At 46.5% G+C, this 20,489-nt stretch overlaps 1 protein-coding gene across 2 annotated transcripts in view; it reads left to right on the forward strand.

Annotated features, from left to right (window-relative positions):
* ACSL5_1 (Long-chain-fatty-acid--CoA ligase 5) overlaps positions 1-20,489 on the forward strand; it is an 84,872-nt gene that overhangs the window by 38,471 nt on the left and 25,912 nt on the right. The gene's annotated exons all lie outside the window — the stretch shown is intronic.

Genomic DNA, 20,489 nt, shown 5'->3' on the forward strand with positions numbered 1-20,489 from the left:
TAAGAAATCGCATGAACAATGAAATGCGAGACAATGGATTGATGTTTGCAAAAGCAACAGTCCGGTTTGATATGATAGAATGATATTTTGCAAATTAACGATTTACTATATGGTTTTTCTATTTTACCAAGTAATTCTGTAATTTGTCCTAAATACAATTTGGTTGTCCTCACCCGTGTTCTTCTTCACTACATTTGCTGTCGCTGCCTCCACTAAGGATGAAGATTCCATGGCCGAAGGAGTTTGAGGACGGAGATGTGCTGAGCTTCCTGAAGGAGTTTGAGGCCGTGGCGGAGCTGGTGGGAGTGAAGGAGCCGAAGTCGAAGCTGGTGGTGCTGGGGACGCTGCTGAGAGGCAGGGCGAAGGCTGTGTATGACAGCTTGGACGGTGCTGGCGGGAAGACGACATGGGAGACAGTCACGGAGCGGTTGGCGGCGGAGTTTGACAGCCCAGTGGACAGAGAGGACGCGCTGCAGTAGTTCCGGCTGGCGAGGTTGCCGGTCGATGGTGACCCACTGGTGCTGGCTGTGGAGCTTACCAGATTGTTACGCCGTGCGCTGCCGAGTCTGGATGAGGAGTCGGAGGCACAGTTGTTGGCGTCACAGTTTATCGAGAGTGTGCCTACCACCGTCTCCCAACAGCTGAAACTGGTGAACGCAGCGCAACCGATGGATATCAGTGAACTGGCGAAGGTGACTCGTCAGCTGATGACGCGAACAGTAGCTCCGGTCGGGTGCGAAAAGCAGGAGATGAGTAATGTCGAGAAGAAGATTGAGGAACTGGAGCGTGAGATTGCAGCAATACGAGTGAACAATAAAAGGAACGATAAATGTTACGCTTGTGGAGGGACAGGACATTAGAAGATAAACTGTCCAACAAGACGAAGACGCAGATATGTTAGACGTTACAACGAGTGTTCTTTCTATCCTAGGAATCTGGGGATTGTTGCGTTAGTAGACAGAGGGGCAGTATATACGAGAGTGAACATAAATGAGCGAGATTTAGTTTGTCTGATCGATACAGGCGCAGCAGTATCGTTAATAGGCAAAGAGCAATGTAAGAGAATCAATCCGTGTACATTAGCTGTCCACACGATAGGGGCCATATGTTAGAGGTGTTTGGCGTATCTAACAGTATTGTAAAGTGGGGGATGCTGAGATAAATTTTCCGTTCGTCGTAACCACAAGCTTATCGAGACCGATATTAGGAGCAGATTTCCTACGAGAAGTAAAAGCGATAGTTGACTTAAGAAGCGGTAAGGTGGTCACGAAATATGGTTCATTGACAATACACGAAAGTAGCGAAGTGGCTGAAATAAGAGTTGCAGCGGATGTCTCGTCAAAGAAAACAAACATTCACGAGTTATGCAAAAAGTATGCGAAACTATTCACTGGAGATGGGGAGCCATATGGATTTTGTGACAGAGTAAAGCACGAAATACCGATAAAGAACAGTTGAGTAAATATATTTGCAACACGTCGTGTCCCGGTGCATTTAGAGGCCGAGGTAAATCGTCAGGTCCAGGAAATGTTAAAAGAAGGTATAATTGAGGAAGCGGACAGTCCATATAGCTCGCCGGTACTCTTGGTAAAGAAACCAAATGGAAAGTATAGATTTTGTGTCGACTTCAGAGAATTGAATAATATAACAGACCTGAAGCCTTGTGCAATGCCAACAGTGGTGGAAACATTAGATCGGCTACAGAATGCCACGGTGTTTACAGTGCTGGATTTACGGTCAGGTTATTGGCAACTGCCTATAAAACAGAGTGATCGAAGCAAGACAGCGTTTACTGTACGTGATAAACAGTATCAATTTAAACGAATGCCGTTCGGGTTGGCGGGTGCACCGTTCACGTTCAGAAGATTAATGACACTACTGCTCAAGAATCTAGATAATGTCGAGGTATATGGCGACGATGTAGTTGTGTACAGTCAAACAGAAACAGATCACATCAAGCATGTGGAAGCGGTCTTAAAGCGAATTGACGAATTTGGACTTCGGATTAATAAGGACAAGTCGCAGATAGCGAGAAGTAGCGTCACATTGTTGGGACATAAAGTGGGAAATGGAGAAATAAAACCATTGCCGGAGAAAATTCTTACCATAAAAAATATTGCAGTACCTAATTCGAAAAGGAAGTTGAGACAGTTCCTGGGAAGAACGGCGTTCTACAGTCGGTTTGTCAAGAATTTCAACGAAATAGCAGCACCCTTATATAAGTTATTGAGCAGCACCAAGTTTACGTGGACTGAGACTGCCGAACAAACGTTCAACCGAATCAAAAACATGCTAGACGATCGCCAGATGACGCTCAAACTGCCTGAACCGGGAAAACTGTTTACAGTGGCCACAGACGCAAATGATCATGGTATAGATGCTGTGTTGAGTCAGGCTGATAGAGTGGTGGAATACGCGAGTCGCGTCCTCACACCTGCTGAACAGAAGTATTCAACCATCGAAAAGGAGTGTTTAGCGATCGTGTGGGCAGTGGAAAAATGGAGACCATACCTTTAGGTAGACGATTTCACATTGAGACCGACCATAAACCCCTGCAGTGGTTGAAAACAGCAAGAGACACCCGAGGGAAGTTGGCGCGATGGATGATACGCCTGCAAGAATACGATTTCAGTATCGGCCATGTTCCAGGAAAAGAAAACGTAATGGCGGATTACTTGTCAAGACCAGACATGGAAGCCGACCTGCCATTAACAGCATACGCGGTGAATAGTTTAGAGGAGACCCATTAGAACTCGTCCGGCAGCAGAAAGCTGACCCTAACCTTCGAGAGGTAATCAGAGTGATAAAAGAGGGAGCAGACGCAGATAAACGAACAATGGACAAGGAGGTAATAACGCTGCTTCGGCAAAAGGAACGACTGAGAGTGAACTCATATGGAGTCCTGACCTGGCAGGACGATGATGAGAATTGGGTGGCGGTGATCCCGAAAGACTGGCGGCGTAAAGTGATACACGAGTGTCACCAGGTAGCACATACAGGCATCGCAAGAACGACGGACTTACTACGACAAAGTGCATACTGGCCGAGCATGAGAGACGATGTGGCTGAATACGTGTTAACCTGCCAGCAGTGTCAGCTAATGAAAAGCGATCGATACAGACAACCGCCATTACAGTCAATCCCAGTAACCGCAGTCGGTGATCTATGGTCGGTGGATGTGATGGGACCGTTTCCACAGACGGCGAGCGGTAACCAGTACCTGTTAGTGATGACGGAACATGCTACACGTTGGGTAGATGCCGTATCCATTGCAGACCAGCGGGCAAGAACAGTGACCGAAGTGGTAATCCGGCATATTGTAGCGTGTCACGGAATACCGAAGATGATATTAACTCACCAGGGTCCCTGTTTTGAAAGTGACGAGTTTAAAGCCCGTTTAAAGCAGTTTGGCATCAAGAGAATACGAACTACACCGTATCATCCTCAGACAAACGGGCTTACAGAGAGAAACAATCGACGTTAAAGGAATGGTTAGCATCAAAAGGAGGAAATTGGGAGAAAGAGTTACCATTGATTTTGCTTGCACATCGTTCCTCCACACAAGGAACAACCAAGAAGTCACCTTTCTTGCTCATGTATGGCAGACAACCACGACTTCCAATGCATAATAAGACCTGGCCACAACAACAGAAGTGGACGACAACAAGGTTAAGAAGAGAGAGGAGAGAGGCAATAAGGAACGTGGAAAAGAAATAAATATCAGACACAAAAAGGCAGAACAACAGAGGAGAACGTGGAAACCCTTTGCAGTGGGGGACCTAGTAAAGTGTAGAGAACGAAAAAGTAACATAGCAGGGGAGCAGGGTCGGGGAAGCTGGCCCCAAAATGGGAAGGACCGTATGTTATCACGGAGAGACGCGGCTCGGTCTACACGATCCGGAGAGAAGACAAGCAGAAGCGCGTAAATGCTAGTCAACTACAGAGATGGTTTCAAGATCATCATGGGTGTGAATCACGAAAAGCACCAAAGAACACAGCGGTACGGAGACCAGAAAGACTACGACAGCAACTTGTTAAAAGGGGGACGAGTGTGGTGCGTGCTACTTATATTGATATAAGTAGTATATAACGCGAGTCAAAAGAACGTAATGTCTGGCAGCAGAAGATGGAGAAGATCAAGAAAAGAAGAGCGAGAAAACAATGGGATTTGTAAGAAATCGCATGAACAATGAAATGCGAGACAATGGATTGATGTTTGCAAAAGCAACAGTCCGGTTTGATATGATAGAATGATATTTTGCAAATTAACGATTTACTATATGGTTTTTCTATTTTACCAAGTAATTCTGTAATTTGTCCTAAATACAATTTGGCTGTCCTCACCCGTGTTCTTCTTCACTACATTTGCTGTCGCTGCCTCCACTAAGGATGAAGATTCCATGGCCGAAGGAGTTTGAGGACGGAGATGTGCTGAGCTTCCTGAAGGAGTTTGAGGCCGTGGCGGAGCTGGTGGGAGTGAAGGAGCCGAAGTCGAAGTTGGTGGTGCTGGGGACGCTGCTGAGAGGCAGGGCGAAGGCTGTGTATGACAGCTTGGACGGTGCTGGCGGGAAGACGACATGGGAGACAGTCACGGAGTGGTTGGCGGCGGAGTTTGACAGCCCAGTGGACAGAGAGGACGCGCTGCAGTAGTTCCGGCTGGCGAGGTTGCCGGTCGATGGTGACCCACTGGTGCTGGCTGTGGAGCTTACCAGATTGTTACGCCGTGCGCTGCCGAGTCTGGATGAGGAGTCGGAGGCACAGTTGTTGGCGTCACAGTTTATCGAGAGTGTGCCTACCACCGTCTCCCAACAGCTGAAACTGGTGAGCGCAGCGCAACCGATGGATATCAATGAACTGGCGAAGGTGACTCGTCAGCTGATGACGCGAACAGTAGCTCCGGTCGGGTGCGAAAAGCAGGAGATGAGTAATGTCGAGAAGAAGATTGAGGAACTGGAGCGTGAGATTACAGCAATACGAGTGAACAATAAAAGGAACGATAAATGTTACGCTTGTGGAGGGACAGGACATTGGAAGATAAACTGTCCAACAAGACGAAGACGCAGATATGTTAGACGTTACAACGAGTGTTCTTTCTATCCTAGGAATCTGGGGATTGTTGCGTTAGTAGACAGAGGGGCAGTATATACGAGAGTGAACATAAATGAGCGAGATTTAGTTTGTCTGATCGATACAGGTGCAGCAGTATCGTTAATAGGCAAAGAGCAATGTAAGAGAATCAATCCGTGTACATTAGCTGTCCACACGATAGGGGCCATATGTTAGAGGTGTTTGGCGTATCTAACAGTATTGTAAAAGTGGGGGATGCTGAGATAAATTTTCCGTTCGTCGTAACCACAAGCTTATCGAGACCGATATTAGGAGCAGATTTCCTACGAGAAGTAAAAGCGATAGTTGACTTAAGAAGCGGTAAGGTGGTCACGAAATATGGTTCATTGACAATACACGAAAGTAGCGAAGTGGCTGAAATAAGAGTTGCAGCGGATGTCTCGTCAAAGAAAACAAACATTCACGAGTTATGCAAAAAGTATGCGAAACTATTCACTGGAGATGGGGAGCCGTATGGATTTTGTGACAGAGTAAAGCACGAAATACCGATAAAGAACAGTCGAGTAAATATATTTGCAACACGTCGTGTCCCGGTGCATTTAGAGGCCGAGGTAAATCGTCAGGTCCAGGAAATGTTAAAAGAAGGTATAATTGAGGAAGCGGACAGTCCATGTAGCTCGCCGGTACTCTTGGTAAAGAAACCAAATGGAAAGTATAGATTTTGTGTCGACTTCAGAGAATTGAATAATATAACAGACCTGAAGCCTTGTGCAATGCCAACAGTGGTGGAAACATTAGATCGGCTACAGAATGCCACGGTGTTTACAGTGCTGGATTTACGGTCAGGTTATTGGCAACTGCCTATAAAACAGAGTGATCGAAGCAAGACAGCGTTTACTGTACGTGATAAACAGTATCAATTTAAACGAATGCCGTTCGGGTTGGCGGGTGCACCGTTCACGTTCAGAAGATTAATGACACTACTGCTCAAGAATCTAGATAATGTCGAGGTATATGGCGACGATGTAGTTGTGTACAGTCAAACAGAAACAGATCACATCAAGCATGTGGAAGCGGTCTTAAAGCGAATTGACGAATTTGGACTTCGGATTAATAAGGACAAGTCGCAGATAGCGAGAAGTAGCGTCACATTGTTGGGACATAAAGTGGGAAATGGAGAAATAAAACCATTGCCGGAGAAAATTCTTACCATAAAAAATATTGCAGTACCTAATTCGAAAAGGAAGTTGAGACAGTTCCTGGGAAGAACGGCGTTCTACAGTCGGTTTGTCAAGAATTTCAACGAAATAGCAGCACCCTTATATAAGTTATTGAGCAGCACCAAGTTTACGTGGACTGAGATTGCCGAACAAACGTTCAACCGAATCAAAAACATGCTAGACGATCGCCAGATGACGCTCAAACTGCCTGAACCGGGAAGACTGTTTACAGTGGCCACAGACGCAAATGATCATGGTATAGATGCTGTATTGAGTCAGGCTGATAGAGTGGTGGAATATGCGAGTCGCGTCCTCACACCTGCTGAACAGAAGTATTCAACCATCGAAAAGGAGTGTTTAGCGATCGTGTGGGCAGTGGAAAAATGGAGACCATACCTTTAGGTAGACGATTTCACATTGAGACCGACCATAAACCCCTGCAGTGGTTGAAAACAGCAAGAGACACCCGAGGGAAGTTGGCGCGATGGATGATACGCCTGCAAGAATACGATTTCAGTATCGGCCATGTTCCAGGAAAAGAAAACGTAATGGCGGATTACTTGTCAAGACCAGACATGGAAGCCGACCTGCCATTAACAGCATACGCGGTGAATAGTTTAGAGGGAGACCCATTAGAACTCGTCCGGCAGCAGAAAGCTGACCCTAACCTTCGAGAGGTAATCAGAGTGATAAAAGAGGGAGCAGACGCAGATAAACGAACAATGGACAAGGAGGTAATAACGCTGCTTCGGCAAAAGGAACGACTGAGAGTGAACTCATATGGAGTCCTGACCTGGCAGGACGATGATGAGAATTGGGTGGCGGTGATCCCGAAAGACTGGCGGCGTAAAGTGATACACGAGTGTCACCAGGTAGCACATACAGGCATCGCAAGAACGACGGACTTACTACGACAAAGTGCATACTGGCCGAGCATGAGAGACGATGTGGCTGAATACGTGTTAACCTGCCAGCAGTGTCAGCTAATGAAAAGCGATCGATACAGACAACCGCCATTACAGTCAATCCCAGTAACCGCAGTCGGTGATCTATGGTCGGTGGATGTGATGGGACCGTTTCCACAGACGGCGAGCGGTAACCAGTACCTGTTAGTGATGACGGAACATGCTACACGTTGGGTAGATGCCGTACCCATTGCAGACCAGCGGGCAAGGACAGTGACCGAAGTGGTAATCCGGCATATTGTAGCGTGTCACGGAATACCGAAGATGATATTAACTGACCAGGGTCCCTGTTTTGAAAGTGACGAGTTTAAAGCCCGTTTAAAGCAGTTTGGCATCAAGAGAATACGAACTACACCGTATCATCCTCAGACAAACGGGCTTACAGAGAGAAACAATCGAACGTTAAAGGAATGGTTAGCATCAAAAGGAGGAAATTGGGAGAAAGAGTTACCATTGATTTTGCTTGCACATCGTTCCTCCACACAAGGAACAACCAAGAAGTCACCTTTCTTGCTCATGTATGGCAGACAACCACGACTTCCAATGCATAATAAGACCTGGCCACAACAACAGAAGTGGACGACAACAAGGTTAAGAAAAGAGAGGAGAGAGGCAATAAGGAACGTGGAAAAGAAACAAATATCAGACACAAAGAAGGCAGAACAACAGAGGAGAACGTGGAAACCCTTTGCAGTGGGGGACCTAGTAAAGTGTAGAGAACGAAAAAGTAACATAGCAGGGGAGCAGGGTCGGGGAAGCTGGCCCCAAAATGGGAAGGACCGTATGTTATCACGGAGAGACGCGGCTCGGTCTACACGATCCGGAGAGAAGACAAGCAGAAGCGCGTAAATGCTAGTCAACTACAGAGATGGTTTCAAGATCATCATGGGTGTGAATCACGAAAAGCACCAAAGAACACAGCGGTACGGAGATCAGAAAGACTACGACAGCAACTTGTTAAAAGGGGGACGAGTGTGGTGCGTGCTACTTATATTGATATAGGTAGTATATAACGTGAGTCAAAAGAACGTTACGTCTGGCAGCAGAAGATGGAGAAGATCAAGAAAAGAAGAGCGAGAAAACAATGGAATTTGTAAGAAATCGCATGAACAATGAAATGCGAGACAATGGATTGATGTTTGCAAAAGCAACAGTCCGGTTTGATATGATAGAATAATATTTTGCAAATTAACGATTTACTATATGGTTTTTCTATTTTACCAAGTAATTCTGTAATTTGTCCTAAATACAATTTGGTTGTCCTCACCCGTGTTCTCCTTCACTACATTTGGTGTCGCTGCCTCTACTAAGGATGAAGATTCCATGGCCGAAGGAGTTTGAGGACGGAGATGTGCTGAGCTTCCTGAAGGAGTTTGAGGCCGTGGTGGAGCTGGTGGGAGTGAAGGAGCCGAAGGCGAAGCTGGTGGTGCTGGGGACGCTTCTGGGAGGCAGGGCGAAGGCTGTGTATGACAGCTTGGACGGTGCTGGCGGGAAGACGACATGGGAGACAGTCACGGAGCGGTTGGCGGCGGAGTTTGACAGCCCGGTGGACAGAGAGGACGCGCTGCAGTAGTTCCGGCTGGCGAGGTTGCCGGTCGATGGTGACCCACTGGTGCTGGCTGTGGAGCTTACCAGATTGTTACGCCGTGCGCTGCCGAGTCTGGATGAGGAGTCGGAGGCACAGTTGTTGGCGTCACAGTTTATCGAGAGTGTGCCTGCCACCGTCTCCCAACAGCTGAAACTGGTGAGCGCAGCGCAACCGATGGATATCAATGAACTGGCGAAGGTGACTCGTCAGCTGATGACGCGAACAGTAGCTCCGGTCGGGTGCGAAAAGCAGGAGATGAGTAATGTCGAGAAGAAGATTGAGGAACTGGAGCGTGAGATTACAGCAATACGAGTGAACAATAAAAGGAACGATAAATGTTACGCTTGTGGAGGGACAGGACATTAGAAGATAAACTGTCCAACAAGACGAAGACGCAGATATGTTAGACGTTACAACGAGTGTTCTTTCTATCCTAGGAATCTGGGGATTGTTGCGTTAGTAGACAGAGGGGCAGTATATACGAGAGTGAACATAAATGAGCGAGATTTAGTTTGTCTGATCGATACAGGTGCAGCAGTATCGTTAATAGGCAAAGAGCAATGTAAGAGAATCAATCCGTGTACATTAGCTGTCCACACGATAGGGGCCATATGTTAGAGGTGTTTGGCGTATCTAACAGTATTGTAAAAGTGGGGGATGCTGAGATAAATTTTCCGTTCGTCGTAACCACAAGCTTGTCGAGACCGATATTAGGAGCAGATTTCCTAAGAGAAGTAAAAGCGATAGTTGACTTAAGAAGCGGTAAGGTGGTCACGAAATATGGTTCATTGACAATACACGAAAGTAGCGAAGTGGCTGAAATAAGAGTTGCAGCGGATGTCTCGTCAAAGAAACAAACATTCACGAGTTATGCAAAAAGTATGCGAAACTATTCACGGGAGATGGGGAGCCATATGGATTTTGTGACAGAGTAAAGCACGAAATACCGATAAAGAACAGTCGAGTAAATATATTTGCAACACGTCGTGTCCCGGTGCATTTAGAGGCCGAGGTAAATCGTCAGGTCCAGGAAATGTTAAAAGAAGGTATAATTGAGGAAGCGGACAGCCCATATAGCTCGCCGGTACTCTTGGTAAAGAAACCAAATGGAAAGTATAGATTTTGTGTCGACTTCAGAGAATTGAATAATATAACAGACCTGAAGCCTTGTGCAATGCCAACAGTGGTGGAAACATTAGATCGGCTACAGAATGCCACGGTGTTTACAGTGCTGGATTTACGGTCAGGTTATTGGCAACTGCCTATAAAACAGAGTGATCGAAGCAAGACAGCGTTTACTGTACGTGATAAACAGTATCAATTTAAACGAATGCCGTTCGGGTTGGCGGGTGCACCGTTCACGTTCAGAAGATTAATGACACTACTGCTCAAGAATCTAGATAATGTCGAGGTATATGGCGACGATGTAGTTGTGTACAGTCAAACAGAAACAGATCACATCAAGCATGTGGAAGCGGTCTTAAAGCGAATTGACGAATTTGGACTTCGGATTAATAAGGACAAGTCGCAGATAGCGAAAAGTAGCGTCACATTGTTGGGACATAAAGTGGGAAATGGAGAAATAAAACCATTGCCGGAGAAAATTCTTACCATAAAAAATATTGCAGTACCTAATTCGAAAAGGAAGTTGAGACAGTTCCTGGGAAGAGCGGCGTTCTACAGTCGGTTTGTCAAGAATTTCAACGAAATAGCAGCACCCTTATATAAGTTATTGAGCAGCACCAAGTTTACGTGGACTGAGACTGCCGAACAAACGTTCAACCGAATCAAAAACATGCTAGACGATCGCCAGATGACGCTCAAACTGCCTGAACCCGGAAGACTGTTTACAGTGGCCACAGACGCAAATGATCATGGTATAGATGCTGTATTGAGTCAGGCTGATAGAGTGGTGGAATATGCGAGTCGCGTCCTCACACCTGCTGAACAGAAGTATTCAACCATCGAAAAGGAGTGTTTAGCGATCGTGTGGGCAGTGGAAAAATGGAGACCATACCTTTAGGTAGACGATTTCACATTGAGACCGACCATAAACCCCTGCAGTGGTTGAAAACAGCAAGAGACACCCGAGGGAAGTTGGCGCGATGGATGATACGCCTGCAAGAATACGATTTCAGTATCGGCCATGTTCCAGGAAAAGAAAACGTAATGGCGGATTACTTGTCAAGACCAGACATGGAAGCCGACCTGCCATTAACAGCATACGCGGTGAATAGTTTAGAGGGAGACCCATTAGAACTCGTCCGGCAGCAGAAAGCTGACCCTAACCTTCGAGAGGTAATCAGAGTGATAAAAGAGGGAGCAGACGCAGATAAACGAACAATGGACAAGGAGGTAATAACGCTGCTTCGGCAAAAGGAACGACTGAGAGTGAACTCATATGGAGTCCTGACCTGGCAGGACGATGATGAGAATTGGGTGGCGGTGATCCCGAAAGACTGGCGGCGTAAAGTGATACACGAGTGTCACCAGGTAGCACATACAGGCATCGCAAGAACGACGGACTTACTACGACAAAGTGCATACTGGCCGAGCATGAGAGACGATGTGGCTGAATACGTGTTAACCTGCCAGCAGTGTCAGCTAATGAAAAGCGATCGATACAGACAACCGCCATTACAGTCAATCCCAGTAACCGCAGTCGGTGATCTATGGTCGGTGGATGTGATGGGACCGTTTCCACAGACGGCGAGCGGTAACCAGTACCTGTTAGTGATGACGGAACATGCTACACGTTGGGTAGATGCCGTATCCATTGCAGACCAGCGGGCAAGAACAGTGACCGAGGTGGTAATCCGGCATATTTAGCGTGTCACGGAATACCGAAGATGATATTAACTGACCAGGGTCCCTGTTTTGAAAGTGACGAGTTTAAAGCCCGTTTAAAGCAGTTTGGCATCAAGAGAATACGAACTACACCGTATCATCCTCAGACAAACGGGCTTACAGAGAGAAACAATCGAACGTTAAAGGAATGGTTAGCATCAAAAGGAGGAAATTGGGAGAAAGAGTTACCATTGATTTTGCTTGCACATCGTTCCTCCACACAAGGAACAACCAAGAAGTCACCTTTCTTGCTCATGTATGGCAGACAACCACGACTTCCAATGCATAATAAGACCTGGCCACAACAACAGAAGTGGACGACAACAAGGTTAAGAAAAGAGAGGAGAGAGGCAATAAGGAACGTGGAAAAGAAATAAATATCAGACACAAAAAGGCAGAACAACAGAGGAGAACGTGGAAACCCTTTGCAGTGGGGGACCTAGTAAAGTGTAGAGAACGAAAAAGTAACATAGCAGGGGAGCAGGGTCGGGGAAGCTGGCCCCAAAATGGGAAGGACCGTATGTTATCACGGAGAGATGCGGCTCGGTCTACACGATCCGGAGAGAAGACAAGCAGAAGCGCGTAAATGCTAGTCAACTACAGAGATGGTTTCAAGATCATCATGGGTGTGAATCACGAAAAGCACCAAAGAACACAGCGGTACGGAGATCAGAAAGACTACGACAGCAACTTGTTAAAAGGGGGACGAGTGTGGTGCGTGCTACTTATATTGATATAGGTAGTATATAACGTGAGTCAAAAGAACGTTACGTCTGGCAGCAGAAGATGGAGAAGATCAAGAAAAGAAGAGCGAGAAAACAATGGATTTGTAAGAAATCGCATGAACAATGAAATGCGAGACAATGGATTGATGTTTGCAAAAGCAACAGTCCGGTTTGATATGATAGAATAATATTTTGCAAATTAACGATTTACTATATGGTTTTTCTATTTTACCAAGTAATTCTGTAATTTGTCCTAAATACAATTTGGTTGTCCTCACCCGTGTTCTTCTTCACTACATTTGCTGTCGCTGCCTCCACTAAGGATGAAGATTCCATGGCCGAAGGAGTTTGAGGACGGAGATGTGCTGAGCTTCCTGAAGGAGTTTGAGGCCGTGGTGGAGCTGGTGGGAGTGAAGGAGCCGAAGGCGAAGCTGGTGGTGCTGGGGACGCTGCTGAGAGGCAGGGCGAAGGCTGTGTATGACAGCTTGGACGGTGCTGGCGGGAAGACGACATGGGAGACAGTCACGGAGCGGTTGGCGGCGGAGTTTGACAGCCCAGTGGACAGAGAGGACGCGCTGCAGAAGTTCCGGCTGGCGAGGTTGCCGGTCGATGGTGACCCACTGGTGCTGGCTGTGGAGCTTACCAGATTGTTACGCCGTGCGCTGCCGAGTCTGGATGAGGAGTCGGAGGCACAGTTGTTGGCGTCACAGTTTATCGAGAGTGTGCCTACCACCGTCTCCCAACAGCTGAAACTGGTGAACGCAGCGCAACCGATGGATATCAATGAACTGGCGAAGGTGACTCGTCAGCTGATGACGCGAACAGTAGCTCCGGTCGGGTGCGAAAAGCAGGAGATGAGTAATGTCGAGAAGAAGATTGAGGAACTGGAGCGTGAGATTACAGCAATACGAGTGAACAATAAAAGGAACGATAAATGTTACGCTTGTGGAGGGACAGGACATTAGAAGATAAACTGTCCAACAAGACGAAGACGCAGATATGTTAGACGTTACAACGAGTGTTCTTTCTATCCTAGGAATCTGGGGATTGTTGCGTTAGTAGACAGAGGGGCAGTATATACGAGAGTGAACATAAATGAGCGAGATTTAGTTTGTCTGATCGATACAGGCGCAGCAGTATCGTTAATAGGCAAAGAGCAATGTAAGAGAATCAATCCGTGTACATTAGCTGTCCACACGATAGGGGCCATATGTTAGAGGTGTTTGGCGTATCTAACAGTATCGTAAAGTGGGGGATGCTGAGATAAATTTTCCGTTCGTCGTAACCACAAGCTTATCGAGACCGATATTAGGAGCAGATTTCCTAGAGAAGTAAAAGCGATAGTTGACTTAAGAAGCGGTAAGGTGGTCACGAAATATGGTTCATTGACAATACACGAAAGTAGCGAAGTGGCTGAAATAAGAGTTGCAGCGGATGTCTCGTCAAAGAAAACAAACATTCACGAGTTATGCAAAAAGTATGCGAAACTATTCACGGGAGATGGGGAGCCATATGGATTTTGTGACAGAGTAAAGCACGAAATACCGATAAAGAACAGTTGAGTAAATATATTTGCAACACGTCGTGTCCCGGTGCATTTAGAGGCCGAGGTAAATCGTCAGGTCCAGGAAATGTTAAAAGAAGGTATAATTGAGGAAGCGGACAGCCCATATAGCTCGCCGGTACTCTTGGTAAAGAAACCAAATGGAAAGTATAGATTTTGTGTCGACTTCAGAGAATTGAATAATATAACAGACCTGAAGCCTTGTGCAATGCCAACAGTGGTGGAAACATTAGATCGGCTACAGAATGCCACGGTGTTTACAGTGCTGGATTTACGGTCAGGTTATTGGCAACTGCCTATAAAACAGAGTGATCGAAGCAAGACAGCGTTTACTGTACGTGATAAACAGTATCAATTTAAACGAATGCCGTTCGGGTTGGCGGGTGCACCGTTCACGTTCAGAAGATTAATGACACTACTGCTCAAGAATCTAGATAATGTCGAGGTATATGGCGACGATGTAGTTGTGTACAGTCAAACAGAAACAGATCACATCAAGCATGTGGAAGCGGTCTTAAAGCGAATTGACGAATTTGGACTTCGGATTAATAAGGACAAGTCGCAGATAGCGAGAAGTAGCGTCACATTGTTGGGACATAAAGTGGGAAATGGAGAAATAAAACCATTGCCGGAGAAAATTCTTACCATAAAAAATATTGCAGTACCTAATTCGAAAAGGAAGTTGAGACAGTTCCTGGGAAGAACGGCGTTCTACAGTCGGTTTGTCAAGAATTTCAACGAAATAGCAGCACCCTTATATAAGTTATTGAGCAGCACCAAGTTTACGTGGACTGAGATTGCCGAACAAACGTTCAACCGAATCAAAAACATGCTAGACGATCGCCAGATGACGCTCAAACTGCCTGAACCGGGAAGACTGTTTACAGTGGCCACAGACGCAAATGATCATGGTATAGATGCTGTGTTGAGTCAGGCTGATAGAGTGGTGGAATATGCGAGTCGCGTCCTCACACCTGCTGAACAGAAGTATTCAACCATCGAAAAGGAGTGTTTAGCGATCGTGTGGGCAGTGGAAAAATGGAGACCATACCTTTAGGTAGACGATTTCACATTGAGACCGACCATAAACCCCTGCAGTGGTTGAAAACAGCAAGAGACACCCGAGGGAAGTTGGCGCGATGGGTGATACGCCTGCAAGAATACGATTTCAGTATCGGCCATGTTCCAGGAAAAGAAAACGTAATGGCGGATTACTTGTCAAGACCAGACATGGAAGCCGACCTGCCATTAACAGCATACGCGGTGAATAGTTTAGAGGAGACCCATTAGAACTCGTCCGGCAGCAGAAAGCTGACCCTAACCTTCGAGAGGTAATCAGAGTGATAAAAGAGGGAGCAGACGCAGATAAACGAACAATGGACAAGGAGGTAATAACGCTGCTTCGGCAAAAGGAACGACTGAGAGTGAACTCATATGGAGTCCTGACCTGGCAGGACGATGATGAGAATTGGGTGGCGGTGATCCCGAAAGACTGGCGGCGTAAAGTGATACACGAGTGTCACCAGGTAGCACATACAGGCATCGCAAGAACGACGGACTTACTACGACAAAGTGCATACTGGCCGAGCATGAGAGACGATGTGGCTGAATACGTGTTAACCTGCCAGCAGTGTCAGCTAATGAAAAGCGATCGATACACACAACCGCCATTACAGTCAATCCCAGTAACCGCAGTCGGTGATCTATGGTCGGTGGATGTGATGGGACCGTTTCCACAGACGGCGAGCGGTAACCAGTACCTGTTAGTGATGACGGAACATGCTACACGTTGGGTAGATGCCGTATCCATTGCAGACCAGCGGGCAAGAACAGTGACCGAAGTGGTAATCCGGCATATTTAGCGTGTCACGGAATACCGAAGATGATATTAACTCACCAGGGTCCCTGTTTTGAAAGTGACGAGTTTAAAGCCCGTTTAAAGCAGTTTGGCATCAAGAGAATACGAACTACACCGTATCATCCTCAGACAAACGGGCTTACAGAGAGAAACAATCGAACGTTAAAGGAATGGTTAGCATCAAAAGGAGGAAATTGGGAGAAAGAGTTACCATTGATTTTGCTTGCACATCGTTCCTCCACACAAGGAACAACCAAGAAGTCACCTTTCTTGCTCATGTATGGCAGACAACCACGACTTCCAATGCATAATAAGACCTGGCCACAACAACAGAAGTGGACGACAACAAGGTTAAGAAAAGAGAGGAGAGAGGCAATAAGGAACGTGGAAAAGAAATAAATATCAGACACAAAAAGGCAGAACAACAGAGGAGAACGTGGAAACCCTTTGCAGTGGGGGACCTAGTAAAGTGTAGAGAACGAAAAAGTAACATAGCAGGGGAGCAGGGTCGGGGAAGCTGGCCCCAAAATGGGAAGGACCGTATGTTATCACGGAGAGATGCGGCTCGGTCTACACGATCCGGAGAGAAGACAAGCAGAAGCGCGTAAATGCTAGTCAACTACAGAGATGGTTTCAAGATCATCATGGGTGTGAATCACGAAAAGCACCAAAGAACACAGCGGTACGGAGACCAGAAAGACTACGACAGCAACTTGTTAAAAGGGGGACGAGTGTGGTGCGTGCTACTTATATTGATATAGTAGTATATAACGCGAGTCAAAAGAACGTTATGTCTGGCAGCAGAAGATGGAGAAGATCAAGAAAAGAAGAGCGAGAAAACAATGGGATTTGTAAGAAATCGCATGAACAATGAAATGCGAGACAATGGATTGATGTTTGCAAAAGCAACAGTCCGGTTTGATATGATAGAATAATATTTTGCAAATTAACGATTTACTATATGGTTTTTCTATTTTACCAAGTAATTCTGTAATTTGTCCTAAATACAATTTGGTTGTCCTCACCCGTGTTCTTCTTCACTACATTTGCTGTCGCTGCCTCTACTAAGGATGAAGATTCCATGGCCGAAGGAGTTTGAGGACGGAGATGTGCTGAGCTTCCTGAAGGAGTTTGAGGCCGTGGTGGAGCTGGTGGGAGTGAAGGAGCCGAAGTCGAAGCTGGTGGTGCTGGGGACGCTGCTGAGAGGCAGGGCGAAGGCTGTGTATGACAGCTTGGACGGTGCTGGCGGGAAGACGACATGGGAGACAGTCACGGAGCGGTTGGCGGCGGAGTTTGACAGCCCGGTGGACAGAGAGGACGCGCTGCAGTAGTTCCGGCTGGCGAGGTTGCCGGTCGATGGTGACCCACTGGTGCTGGCTGTGGAGCTTACCAGATTGTTACGCCGTGCGCTGCCGAGTCTGGATGAGGAGTCGGAGGCACAGTTGTTGGCGTCACAGTTTATCGAGAGTGTGCCTGCCACCGTCTCCCAACAGCTGAAACTGGTGAACGCAGCGCAACCGATGGATATCAATGAACTGGCGAAGGTGACTCGTCAGCTGATGACGCGAACAGTAGCTCCGGTCGGGTGCGAAAAGCAGGAGATGAGTAATGTCGAGAAGAAGATTGAGGAACTGGAGCGTGAGATTACAGCAATACGAGTGAACAATAAAAGGAACGATAAATGTTACGCTTGTGGAGGGACAGGACATTGGAAGATAAACTGTCCAACAAGACGAAGACGCAGATATGTTAGACGTTACAACGAGTGTTCTTTCTATCCTAGGAATCTGGGGATTGTTGCGTTAGTAGACAGAGGGGCAGTATATACGAGAGTGAACATAAATGAGCGAGATTTAGTTTGTCTGATCGATACAGGCGCAGCAGTATCGTTAATAGGCAAAGAGCAATGTAAGAGAATCAATCCGTGTACATTAGCTGTCCACACGATAGGGGGCCATATGTTAGAGGTGTTTGGCGTATCTAACAGTATCGTAAAGTGGGGGATGCTGAGATAAATTTTCCGTTCGTCGTAACCACAAGCTTATCGAGACCGATATTAGGAGCAGATTTCCTACGAGAAGTAAAAGCGATAGTTGACTTAAGAAGCGGTAAGGTGGTCACGAAATATGGTTCATTGACAATACACGAAAGTAGCGAAGTGGCTGAAATAAGAGTTGCAGCGGATGTCTCGTCAAAGAAAACAAACATTCACGAGTTATGCAAAAAGTATGCGAAACTATTCACTGGAGATGGGGAGCCGTATGGATTTTGTGACAGAGTAAAGCACGAAATACCGATAAAGAACAGTCGAGTAAATATATTTGCAACACGTCGTGTCCCGGTGCATTTAGAGGCCGAGGTAAATCGTCAGGTCCAGGAAATGTTAAAAGAAGGTATAATTGAGGAAGCGGACAGCCCATATAGCTCGCCGGTACTCTTGGTAAAGAAACCAAATGGAAAGTATAGATTTTGTGTCGACTTCAGAGAATTGAATAATATAACAGACCTGAAGCCTTGTGCAATGCCAACAGTGGTGGAAACATTAGATCGGCTACAGAATGCCACGGTGTTTACAGTGCTGGATTTACGGTCAGGTTATTGGCAACTGCCTATAAAACAGAGTGATCGAAGCAAGACAGCGTTTACTGTACGTGATAAACAGTATCAATTTAAACGAATGCCGTTCGGGTTGGCGGGTGCACCGTTCACGTTCAGAAGATTAATGACACTACTGCTCAAGAATCTAGATAATGTCGAGGTATATGGCGACGATGTAGTTGTGTACAGTCAAACAGAAACAGATCACATCAAGCATGTGGAAGCGGTCTTAAAGCGAATTGACGAATTTGGACTTCGGATTAATAAGGACAAGTCGCAGATAGCGAAAAGTAGCGTCACATTGTTGGGACATAAAGTGGGAAATGGAGAAATAAAACCATTGCCGGAGAAAATTCTTACCATAAAAAATATTGCAGTACCTAATTCGAAAAGGAAGTTGAGACAGTTCCTGGGAAGAACGGCGTTCTACAGTCGGTTTGTCAAGAATTTCAACGAAATAGCAGCACCCTTATATAAGTTATTGAGCAGCACCAAGTTTACGTGGACTGAGACTGCCGAACAAACGTTCAACCGAATCAAAAACATGCTAGACGATCGCTAGATGACGCTCAAACTGCCTGAACCGGGAAGACTGTTTACAGTGGCCACAGACGCAAGTGATCATGGTATAGGTGCTGTATTGAGTCAGGCTGATAGAGTGGTGGAATATGCGAGTCGCGTCCTCACACCTGCTGAACAGAAGTATTCAACCATCGAAAAGGAGTGTTTAGCGATCGTGTGGGCAGTGGAAAAATGGAGACCATACCTTTTAGGTAGACGATTTCACATTGAGACCGACCATAAACCCCTGCAGTGGTTGAAAACAGCAAGAGACCCCGAGGGAAGTTGGCGCGATGGATGATACGCCTGCAAGAATACGATTTCAGTATCGGCCATGTTCCAGGAAAAGAAAACGTAATGGCGGATTACTTGTCAAGACCAGACATGGAAGCCGACCTGCCATTAACAGCATACGCGGTGAATAGTTTAGAGGGAGACCCATTAGAACTCGTCCGGCAGCAGAAAGCTGACCCTAACCTTCGAGAGGTAATCAGAGTGATAAAAGAGGGAGCAGACGTAGATAAACGAACAATGGACAAGGAGGTAATAACGCTGCTTCGGCAAAAGGAACGACTGAGAGTGAACTCATATGGAGTCCTGACCTGGCAGGACGATGATGAGAATTGGGTGGCGGTGATCCCGAAAGACTGGCGGCGTAAAGTGATACACGAGTGTCACCAGGTAGCACATACAGGCATCGCAAGAACGACGGACTTACTACGACAAAGTGCATACTGGCCGAGCATGAGAGACGATGTGGCTGAATACGTGTTAACCTGCCAGCAGTGTCAGCTAATGAAAAGCGATCGATACAGACAACCGCCATTACAGTCAATCCCAGTAACCGCAGTCGGTGATCTATGGTCGGTGGATGTGATGGGACCGTTTCCACAGACGGCGAGCGGTAACCAGTACCTGTTAGTGATGACGGAACATGCTACACGTTGGGTAGATGCCGTACCCATTGCAGACCAGCGGGCAAGGACAGTGACCGAGGTGGTAATCCGGCATATTGTAGCGTGTCACGGAATACCGAAGATGATATTAACTGACCAGGGTCCCTGTTTTGAAAGTGACGAGTTTAAAGCCCGTTTAAAGCAGTTTGGCATCAAGAGAATACGAACTACACCGTATCATCCTCAGACAAACGGGCTTACAGAGAGAAACAATCGGACGTTAAAGGAATGGTTAGCATCAAAAGGAGGAAATTGGGAGAAAGAGTTACCATTGATTTTGCTGGCACATCGTTCCTCCACACAAGGAACAACCAAGAAGTCACCTTTCTTGCTCATGTATGGCAGACAACCACGACTTCCAATGCATAATAAGACCTGGCCACAACAACAGAAGTGGACGACAAGGTTAAGAAAAGAGAGGAGAGAGGCAATAAGGAACGTGGAAAAGAAACAAATATCAGACACAAAGAAGGCAGAACAACAGAGGAGAACGTGGAAACCCTTTGCAGTGGGGGACCTAGTAAAGTGTAGAGAACGAAA

This window comes from Schistosoma haematobium, chromosome ZW (genome assembly GCF_000699445.3).
Source record: "Schistosoma haematobium chromosome ZW, whole genome shotgun sequence".
Taxonomy (NCBI): Eukaryota; Metazoa; Platyhelminthes; class Trematoda; order Strigeidida; family Schistosomatidae; genus Schistosoma; species Schistosoma haematobium.